This window comes from Lissotriton vulgaris, chromosome 3_1, assembly GCF_964263255.1.
Source record: "Lissotriton vulgaris chromosome 3_1, aLisVul1.2, whole genome shotgun sequence".
Lineage (NCBI taxonomy): Eukaryota > Metazoa > Chordata > Amphibia > Caudata > Salamandridae > Lissotriton > Lissotriton vulgaris.
Genome location: NC_141689.1, coordinates 55,766,871 through 55,778,807, shown reverse-complemented (window position 1 = coordinate 55,778,807; position 11,937 = coordinate 55,766,871).

The window sequence follows — 11,937 nt, the reverse complement described above, 5'->3', positions numbered from 1 at the left end:
ACAGTTTTACACTTCCTGGCAGACAAGGGGCACAAAGTGTCCCCTTCAAAATTGCAATTCTGTGCACAGCAAGTGGTGTACCTTGGACACTTGCTGTCCAAGAGGGGTAGACAGCTGACACAAGAACGTATTCAGTTAATTGCCAACCTTTCACAGCCCAAGACACAAAAGGAAGTACGGGCCTTCATTGGCCTCACTTCATACTGCAGACAATGGATTCCCCAGTATGCCTATCTAGCCAAACCACTCATACAGTTGACATCACAGGAGGCAGCGTCTTCGACTGTCCTCCCTTGGACACAAGAACATACCTTGGTATTTGAAGAATTAAAAAGAGCCTTATGTCAAGCACCAGTTTTAGCGACTCCTTGTTACAGCAAACCTTTTATGCTTTTTGTCACTGAACGAGATGGAACAGCATTATCTGTCCTTACACAAGATCAAGCAGGAAAACACAAGCCTTGTGCTTATTTTTCTAGTACATTGGATCCAGTGGCCCAGGCTCTGCCTGCATGCCTGAAATCAGTTGCAGCAACGGCCCTAGCTATAAGACAGAGTGACTCCATAGTGCTTGGACACCCCCTGACTGTACAGGTTCCACATGCAGTGGAGGTTCTCTTGAACAGGACACAGACACAGCACTTGACTGTAGCGAGACTGACAGGATATGAACTGACGTTATTTCAGCCACACATAGAGATCAGACGATGCAATATTCTCAACCCTGCTACACTCTTGCCCTCAAGCACAGCAGACACTGCACCACATGACTGTGTGGAAGTAATAAATACAGTGACGAAACCAAGACAAGACCTGACAGATATTGCACTGCCAGACCCTGACCTGACACTTTATGTAGATTGTTCATGCATGAGAACAAGCACAGGAGAGTTAGTGGCCGCATATGCCGTGACCACTGATACTGAGGTCATAGAGACACAAAGAATAGATACACTGTCAGCACAAGCAGCAGAGCTCATCGCTCTGACACAAGCCTGCATAAGAGCCAAGAACTTGAAAGTGAACATTTATACAGATTCACAGTATGCATTCGGTGTTGTTCATGACTTCGGAGTATTATGGAGGGAGAGAGGTTTTTTGACCTCTCATGGGGCTAAAATTCAGCACGGTCCGCTTATTCAGGCTCTGTTAGAAGCAATACATCTACCTGCAGCCATAGCAATCCTGAAATGCAAAGCCCACACGAAAGTTACAGACACCATTTCCCAGGGTAACGACCTGGCAGACCGAACAGCTAAACTTACAGCCCAGACCCCAACAGACACGACAAAGACAGAGGTACCATTACTGACAAACAGCATGACAGTCAGGGATCCTTAACAAGATATACTCGACATACAGACACATGCCACTCCAGATGAAATAAAGAAATGGACTGAACAAGGAGGGGTCCAGACTGACCAAGGTTGGATGACTAAGGGCAAAGCTACATGGTTTCTCCCAGACTCTATGGTACAAGTCATCATAAACACAGCACATAGTCCAGCACACTTAGGAGAAAAGGCAATGCTAGACAGCTTACAGAATATCTGGTTTAACAAGCACCTGCGTGCAGCAGCGAAACAGAAAGTACGTACCTGTATGATTTGTTGCCAGTTCAATCCAGGCAAAGGCATTCCGGTGGAACAAGGTGGATTTCATCCTCCTGACCATCCTTTCGAAGTCCTCCAGATGGATTATATCCAAATGGACAGATGTAGAGGTTACAAGTATGTCCTGGTAGTTGTATGTGCACTATCTAGATGGACAGAAGCGTACCCAGTCCCAGATTATACTGCTGTGACTACCGCCAGGCAATTGGTGCATGAGTTTTTCCCCAGATACGGATTGCCCCGTGTCGTGTACTCAGACAACGGTCAGCCATTTTCCTCTGAATTAATGAAACAAGTGTCCCTTCTGTTAGGATATCAATGGAAGTTTCATTGTGTACGACACCCAGAAGCAGCTGGACTTGTCGAGCGCCATAATCAGACACTTAAGACAAAATTAGCAAAAGTCTGTGCAGAAAAAGGCGTGGATTGGATGGTAGCCTTGCCGGTTGCCCTCTTTTACATGCGTACGGTAGCTCATTCCAGAACAGGCCTATCTCCTTATGAAGTGGTGTTTGGAAGACCACCGAATATGTGAGGTATGCCTATGCCTAAGAAAATAACTGATGTTGACAGTAACATGCTGACAGATTACCTGGCTTCCTTGATGTCTGCCCTACTCTCTTGTCGTTCACAGGTTGCTGCCGCCTTCCCCGACAACACCCAGGTCAAGGAACATGCCATCGTCCCTGGTGACCACGTATACGTGCGGAATTTTGATCGATCAAGCCCCCTTGAGCCGCGCTGGAAGACACCGAAATTAGTTTTGCTCACCACGAGGACTGCCGTCAAGGTCGAGGGACGTAAGGGCTGGCTTCATGCCCAACACTGCAAGAAATTCTTTGGAGATTCCGGAACTTTGATCAAAACGAAAGACAGTCCTGATAGTACAGACTCTAAGCCCCCTTTTCTAGAAAAGACTCCGCAACAGGAATATAGGTCCAAGTTACGATCTAGTAAGTCAGACAGCGTTTAATTGTTTAAGTCCACTAGGTGGTGAATCGGTTAGACAGGTTCCTGACATGTATAAGATCGTAGACCAGAATAGTAAAAAGAGAGAAAAGAAAGAAAAGTACTGCAAGATATTACGCAGAAGATGTATAATAACTCTGATTTTTATGTTTTTTCTGTGCATCACTATAATATGTATCAGCTTGGCACTACATGTTTCCTTTCCTCCTATTTCTTCACGCATACACTCCTCCTTTAATGACACCGTAGAGCATACATTCAGTGATCTGCCACCCCATGAACTGTCATATCGACTAGCCCTGCGCAACAATACTTTTATTCGAATGTTGCACCATTCTCATCAGACCAGCAATATAACAAATTGCTGGGTATGTGGCCGGCTCCCACCTTATCAGAAAACGAGGGGAGTTCTGCCCCTATTTCCTTTTCCGTTCTCACACAATGGTTCGTGCGGAGCATGGTTTGCTTTAATGTCATCACTAGACAGAAAGTCCACAGTTTCCCAGGGCGATTGGATATGGGGAGATTTGAACAAAGTAATGAATGAGGCATGTTTTCCAGACGAAGACGGTCTTCCCCAAAGGAAAGGGACCGATCTAGAAAATTAAGTGTACGAACAAGGAAATGCTTCCCTTAACTTTATGATTCTGAATGTTCAGTCCGAGCAAAATACAGGTCCACCGTTTATATCAGTCCTACCAGTAAAAGGTGAACTGTGCGTTAGAAAGAAAGGATCGATACATTTGGGACACAGTGAATGTAATACTGTAGTCGAGTTTACCGATAAAGGAAAATCTACTTTCAAAGCTTCCCGCCATTCCTATTTCATTTGCGGTCAGACAGCCTATGTACGTCTGCCCTTAGACTGGTGTGGGACATGTTATATAGCATTCCTGCTGCCACCCGTCTTTCTAGCCTCATCCCATTATCATCGAGATTCACGACTAGTACATGTCAGACACAGGAGGGAGATCGATTCCCCAGTGGTTGATCAGACTGAGACAGCCTGGGAGCAATATGCCGATTTCAATAAAGGATTCTTTTTCTTCATAGGTCCCGTCCAAAATAGTAAACTAATACGCAGGTTAACAAGAAATCTAGAAGCAGTAGTGAATGAGACTGCATCTGCCCTGGCGAACTTGACCGAGGAACAGTCTGCCATGCGACTTGTTGTTCTTCAGAATCGCCTTGTTCTTGACGTCATCCTGGCAGATAGGGGCGGGGCTTGTAGAGTGATCGGCTCCAGTTGCTGCGTGTTTATTCCAAATAACGCGCCATCTGTGTACGCAGCAATAACAAGGCTCCACAAGATAGCTCACGAGATACATCAAGACCCAGGCACATGGACTTGGTCCGGTTGGTTCTGGAGTGTAATATCAGCATAGGGATGGAAAGTGTTATCGTTCCTAGGAATGATACTGCTTATGATATTCGGTTGCTGTCTCTGTCTGCAATGTGGCCCGGCGATTTGTGGCCTGTGTGCCACTGCCTGTATTCCCCATCCACGTATACAAAAGAGAAAAGATGAACAAATGATGCTGTATGAACAGATATACGGTCTCATGAATATAGATGTGTCCTGAAGGGCCCAGTAGGGGACAAGGAGGGAATGAGGAAATAGAAATTTTACATGGCCTATGTGTCCCCTGCATGTACCCCGCGTTTAGTGTATGTTCATGTCACCCATGCACTTTCCCTCTTACGCCTGTAATAATAATGCCTCTGCATTTCCGTCCCATGTTAGAATGTCAGTTACCAAGCCTACCATGAAAGAAACGTTAATTCTAACCTGAGGCCTATGTTGCCCATGTTGCCAATGTATTTGCATGGTGCACGCTTAAAAGACGAAATGAACCCGTTTTGTGGCCCAGCCGAGCCAGGACCCGAATTCAGGCTCCATGCCTCCAGACACTCTGAAAGCTGCAGCTCAGCTACGTATCCCTGACCTCTTGCATACTTTCTGCTCAGCCGAGAGGGGCCCAGCCCGGCCTGCCAAGACAGTATTTTGTTCACAGTTATCTGCTCTGCTCCACAGAAACACATTCCTGCTTAGTGAAGAAGGTAAACATAACCCGTCCACAGAGATAGAGCCCAGCCTTTCTGTCTCCGTTTAAGTGATTTACAGAGCTCGCTTCCATAGAAGGCCCATGGCCCCCACGCAATGCACAAAGAAATATATGCACACACTGGCTCTTAGTGATGAGCAGCCCTTGCTCGAGCGACCTTTACTTCAGACAATACATCCTCCTAACTTAAGATATCAGATAATACTAGACGTGCAGGTCGTCCCGACACTGAAGGTTCCTCTACTAGACCGAAAGTCAGCTCCCCCCCAGCTTTCCCCAGTTACACGTTAATTGCACGTCATGCACACAAGTAGGGTAAAGGTTCCAGCTGACCATGCAGACCCCTTCCATGTATCCACTCACCTATGACACCTCAAGGGAACGCCCACGTGTACGCCTTCTTACACGCCCTTTTGTACGCCCATGTGCTCTCATCTTCTTTTTCGCCTGCTCCGCCGGGAGCGCTCCGCCTTCTCTATGTAATGCAATGTATGTTTAACGTATAAATAATGTACTCTGTGAATAAAGTTCAGATGACGATCCTTCCTGAACCTTAGTGGTGATGGAACCCGATTCTCCCTTAACTCGAGTTACTGAAATAAAGCCCTTTTGAATCGGACACCACGGACTCTGCCTCTCATTATATACATGACCTTTTGTTTAAGTATAGAAATTCCGACAGGGTAATATTTTATTTACCACAGAAGGATCTTCCTCCCATGGTCGTCCTTTGGATGCGTGGAATGGCTGCGAGGGCATGGCTGGTCGAACGAAGCTGGCAAGTGGGAGTGTAGAAGGTCAGGCGGTTGTTGAGGTACCTGAGGCCCAGGTCGTGGAGGGCCTTGTGTGTGTGGGTGAGGAGTCGGAACGTGATTCTCTTGTTGACGGGGAGCCAGTGCAGGTATCTCAGGTGTCCGGAGATGTGGCTGTGACGGGGAATTTCCAGGAGAGGGTGTTTCCGTAGTCCAGTCGGCTGGTGACGAGTGCCTGGGTGACCGTCTTCCTGGTTTCGGTGGGGATCCATCGTAAGATCTTCTTGAGCATGCGTAGGATGTTGAAGCATTAGGACGAGACGGCGTTGACTTGTCTGGTCATCGAGAGGGAGGAGTCCAGGATGAAGCCCAGGTTGCGAGCGTGGTCCATTGGTTTGGGTGCGCTGCCCAGGGCTGGGGGCCACCAGGAGTCGTCCCAGGTGGAGGAAGATGTTCCCAGGATGAGGACTTCCGTCTTGTCTGAGTTGAGTTTCAAGCGGCTGTTCTTCATCCACTCTGCTACTTCTTTCATCCCTTCGTGTAGGTTGGTTCTGGCGGTGGCTGGTTGGTGGCTCGTTGGTGAGGGAGAGGATCAGCTGTGTGTCGTCGGCGTAGGAGATGATGGTGAGGTTGTGTTGGCGTGCGATGGCCGCGAGGGGGCTCATGTAGATGTTGAAGAGGGTGGGGCTGAGTGATGATCCTTGTGGTACGCCGCAGATGACTTCGGTGGCCTCGGATCTGAACGTGGGGAGGCGGACTCTCTGAGTTCTTCCGGCGAGGAACGAGATGATCCACTCCAGAGCCCTCTCTTGGATTCCAATGTTGCTGAGGAGTTGTAGCGACCCATCCACCCATAAGTCATCCATCATGCATCCACCATCCATCCACCCACCCACCCATCCATCATGCACCCATCCATCATGCATCCATCCACCCATCCATCAAGCATCCACCATCCACCCACCCCTCACCCAGCCACCCACATCATGCATCCATCCACCACCCAGTCACCCACCCATCCATCCACCCATCACACATCCACCCATCCATCCATCCACTGATCCATCCATCCACCACCCACCCACCCACCCACCCACGCATCCATGAGTGGACTACATAAAAAGTAGATGTAGCGCTGCACTTGTAAGTGTGGTGACGTGATACGAGGCTCGAACCTTGATTTCGAGCACCAAAGTCAGCAGTGCTAGCCATCATACCACATCTTCTCCGTGCGCGGCTGTAATTAAAAAAATATCTGTTGTCGCTAGCTATTCCCCCTAGTGTTAGCCACTCTTTATGTGAGGCTGTAATTATAACATATATAGGCTGTAATATAGGCTGTAATTAAAACATATATTGCATCGCTAGCTATTTATCTCGAGGGTATTGTCATCGCTAGCTATTTATCTCAGCGAGGGTGTAATTCAATGTGCGAGGCCAGCCTTCCTTATTTAAGTCACATATTTGTCATCGCAATCGCTAGCTATTTATTTTTGTATAGGATTGAGTGGCAAATTCACACGTTGTCATCGCTAGCGATGTAATCGCTAGCGATGTGCATGTCAATGTGATGTTGTAGCATGCGTCCCGATAACATGCGTTGTGAAGCCGGCAGTGATCTAATAGTCGCGTTGCGATGGCATCGCGATGCGATCCATTCGTTGTAACTGGTGTTTCCCATTTATATCAATCCTTAAATATAATGGCTGTGCATCCTCACTGGTGGCCTGTTCTGTTGCATTTCAGAGATAAATCAAGCTCATCTCTATTGACCCATGGGACTGGTCTGACAACCACACCATCACCTTCCTCCTATCTGGCACCCACAAGAAAAGGGCAACGCAACCGGTGATTCCTAAAAGCTGGATCAGAGACAGAGACACTAAGAACCTCTACCGCAGGAAACTTGTGGCTCGCTGCAAATCCGACCTCCCCCCTCACATATCCCAACAGTCAGAAGCCTCAACGATCACTACTCTGCGACTATTTCGAACATCCTGGATGATCTAGCTCCACTAAAGCTGAAAAGAACCCAAATCAAAGACAGAAACCCCTGGTTCACGGGATCCCTTAACAACGAGGGGAGAGTCCTCCGACAAGCTGAAAGATCCCGGAGGAAGCACCCCTGTGCCGCACATCTAAAACTCCTCCGCCAGGCAAGAAATGCCGATAACAGGAACATACTCAAGTCTAAAAAAAGGTATTCTTCAGAACTGCACTAGAGAAGGCCAAGAACAGACCCCACAAGCACTTTGAACTGGTCAAACACCAATCTAATAACTTGGCCAAAACTTCAAAAGAAACCCCCAAGTCTCATATCCTCAAAGGAATTCTCCTCCTCTTCGCTGACAAAATCTCAGCCCTTGCAAAACAAACTCAAATCCATCACGTACCCTGAAACACCTCTCGGCCCGCCTCCTCCAGCCACGTCGCCCCCACAGGCTTCACCCAAAAACCATGCTCACTGGACAGATTTCAAACTCTATGACGACGACGCAGTGTCCAAAATCCTATCTTCCCTAAACCCTAATGACCATTTTAATGACCCGCTCCCTTCCTACTGCCTAGCTGCTGTCGCCCAATCCATTATTTCTAGCTGGACTACAATAATTAATGCCTCTCTCCGGCAGGGAAAGATGCCCGACTCTCTAAAAGCCGGACAAGTCCTCCCCATTCTGAAAAAAGTCGTTGCTGGATCCAGCCTCCCCTGACAACTTCAGACCTATCTCCAACAACCCGCTCTTAGCCAAAGTGATGGAGACATGAGTGTAGCAGCAGCTAAGTCAACACTTCCACCTGCTCGATGACTTCCAATCTGGATTTAGACCAGGGCACAGCACCAAAACCACTATGCTCCACATCGTTGATGATGCTCTCCAAGCCCTTGACCAAGGCAACACCTGTCTCCTAATCCTCCAGGACCTATCCTCGCCCTTCGACATGGTCAACCATGAAAAACTACTTGAACACCTCAAATTCAGGATGGGTTTGGATGGCACTGTTCTAGAATGGTTCAGGTCCTTCCTCCAAAACCGGTCCCAAAGATTCCTTGTCAACAGCAACCTATCAGCACCATCCCTGGTCACGGTTGGTGTCCCTCAAGGATCAACACTGTCCCCCACCCTCTTCAATGTTTTCCTGGAACCGCTTACCAAAGTACAATGCACTGCTAATATCTCCTATCATATGACACTCAGATCTACATCAAAACCTCATCTCTCGAAGAGATCCTCTCCCTGAACGAAGCCTTGAAACACACTGTCCAATGGCTCGCATCCAATCAACTCAAACTCAATGCAAAGAAAACAGAATTTCTCCTGATTGCCCCGCCCAATACCAACCTTGAGATTCAATCATGGATTAAAGCTGTCACAGACATGAATTGCCCAACGACCAATGGGGATTCAGCCAAATCCCTGGGAATCACCCTCGACAGCAACCTGAACATGCTAGACCACATCAATTCAATTTGCTAAATCATATTCCACCTGAGCTACCTTAGGAAATTGAAACTCTTCCTTGATGCTCCCGACCTAAAAATGTCAGTCCAAGCACTTGTCATCTCTAGACTGGAATATGGCTGTTCTACCCTCTCGGGCTTACTCAAGATCTCCCTGGCACCTCTGAAAGCCTGCCTCTATGTGGCCACCAGACAACTCACCGGCACGAGGAAATACGACCATATTTCCACGCACTTGAAAGCTCTCAACTGGCTTCCCCTGGAGGCAAGTATACAGATCAAAGTAGCATGCATCGCGCACAAGGCCTTATATTCTAACTCCCTTGCATGTCTGAGGCAGAAACTTGTGATCTCCGGAGGAATCAGAAACGTCCGATCTGCCAGAGACCTCCTGCTCCAACCTGCAAGCTTTCTGAAAAAAAAAATTACAACCGGGCTTTCTCCGAGGCTGCCCCAAAAATATGGAACTCTCTCCCACCTGTCATTAGAAGAATCCCCTCTCTGACTTGCTTCAAAAAGGATGCCAAAACATTCCTTATGAGTAAATTTCTTGTTTAAACGTTGCCTTTACCACCACTACAGCTCTGATCTATGGCCATTTATTGCCTCCCTTCGGATTATCTAGCTCACCCCATCAGAAACTTGGGGCTTTGTCACGAACATGGGTTAACATAATCTGTAAATATGTTACATGAACATTGGTTAACGTAATCTGTAATATGTTACATGAGCATGGGTTAACGTAATCTGTAATATGTTATCTGGTCTTGAGTATTTGGATATTTCATCTGTAAATACGTGCCCTATCTCCCTTATGTATCCTGCACCTTGCCCTCTCTCACTCGATCCGTAACTGGATGATGCTATGCCTATTCTGTACATGGCTATGTTTTCCTCTATAAAACACATAAATAATAATAATAATAATAATAATAATAATAATAATAATATTAATAATAATAAAAGATTTGTAGCCAATGGGCAATGAAAGTGAGATTTCGGGTGAGCCATGTTTCAGTGATAAAGACTACGTCTTGATCGATATTGGTAATAATGTCCCAAATCTCTTTACATTGTTTAGGTACGGACCTGCCACTGGAATAGAAACATTTTAGAGTGAACTCTGCTGGGTTATTAGTTGGATTAGTGGGAGGCTCCTTGTAGGGCCAGGCTTCCCGTTTACAGTTACAGCATGAAAAAGAGCCTTCCATCTTCCCAGGTGCCCCCAACATGAAGGACCCAGGTTCATGTGGAAAGAACTTTTTTAATGTTGATAGTGTTGCTTGAGTAGAAGCATTTTAACTGGTTTTCTGGTACACAAATTTCAGGGGTTCTGGTGTCTGGAGTCAGACGGGCTTGTGTTTTTGGTGCGCCTTAGCACGGACACGCAGTGCCCTCATTTTTAATTTTACCTTGCATGAAACGCTAGACCGCTAACCCCAAAAAGTTGGTCAGCAACAGTTCCTGGGCGGCATAGTTTAACTTGCCTCTGCCGACTAAATTCTACAGTGTGAAACAATTGAAATTAGTCAATAGTGATAATGGTAAAATAGCGCTGATATTAATGTTAAAAATGTGTATTTTGTGATTAACAAGGTTTGAATAAAAAAAACTTCTAACATCATTAGCAGCAAAGAATAAAATTGAATTAGCAGCAATATTAAAAGTGCCTTGTGTCTAGCAGCAGTGTTAGCAGAAAAATATTTGTAAAGTGCCCAGTGACTCAGGGTTAAATGAGTGACAACAATTGGTAGTCTTTCCCTCACCAGTGCATATCAAATATATTTTAGAATGTCCCTCCTTTTAGTTGCAAAGCACTATACCCTTGGGGCACCGAGGACAGACCTTAGGGGTGACTTGTATGTAAATAACATTTAAAGTCTAATTTGAACATAGTTTTATTTTAAAAGCAGCCTCCAAGCAGAGCTGGTTTTAAAGGGACACTAGCAGTGCACACTTAAGTGAATTAAATCAACTGGAGTCGCTAAACCTCCCTGCCCTATTATATACTAAGAACTTACAGTGAGTGTCTTGGCTAACTATACTTCTATCAAACACCATATACTTTTAAGGACAGAGCACTGGCTCTGTGCCTGGTTAGGAGTGTACTTTCAGAGTCCGTAACCATCAGTATTAGTCAAATAAGAATTGGCAAAGCCAATAGGTCGCGGCAATCCGAGAGCTACTGGCGTGGTCAATGTCTAGCATCCTAGCATATGGCGGCCCATTCAGTTTTTTTCGTAAAGTAACACACAAGCTCTCACACACACCACACCCCGGCACTGCTGTCTCTGAAAGTGAGAGACAATTCCTTGGGACACAAAGATAATGCAGCCTCTTTTTGACCAATTTAGTATCTAGAACTGATTTGCTGCCACATGTGTCTCAGTTTATTAGCTGCAGATTGTTTTCTTCAATGAATGTATAAGGTGACTGTCGAACTCTTTTACTCTGCCGCACCTTTATGTCCAATTTTTGTAGTATATTTTTCCAGTTCCAGCTCTGCATGGAGTGTCATTCGCCAAAAATACTTGTGCTTCATCCAAAAAGAGCCATAGTTTGCTATGCGTACCCGAGCTTGGCCATAAGGATTGCAACTGGGGTGGTGAACTCTACACTACTTGCTCATTCATCAAGTCGACTGCTGCACTGCAAATATTTGCCTTCATTTGTCATCAGTTACTATCATTTGTCCTCATCAGTACATCTTTGCTGCCTTCAATGGAGATAAAGACTGGGAGGAACAGTAACTGACAGGGAAGGCCAGGCATGTTCTAAAGCTGTGCACTTTTCAAAACACGCTTTAAATTTAAAGGCAAGGAACAATGACAGTAGGTATCATTAAAACTGAAAGAAACCTGAAGGGTGCTAGTGCCATAGTGTTTTTACTCAAGAGCTATGTTTCACGCTAAGTTTCTGGTTTGATTATTCACAAAATACACGTATATTTTTGACTTAACAGTATAAATACTTTGCACAGCACCAGAATGACACCTAGTTCATAACAGTGAGGGACCCATATTGAAAGTCCCAATGAATACACTGCAGCGCTACACTTGTGAACCGCTCCCACTGAA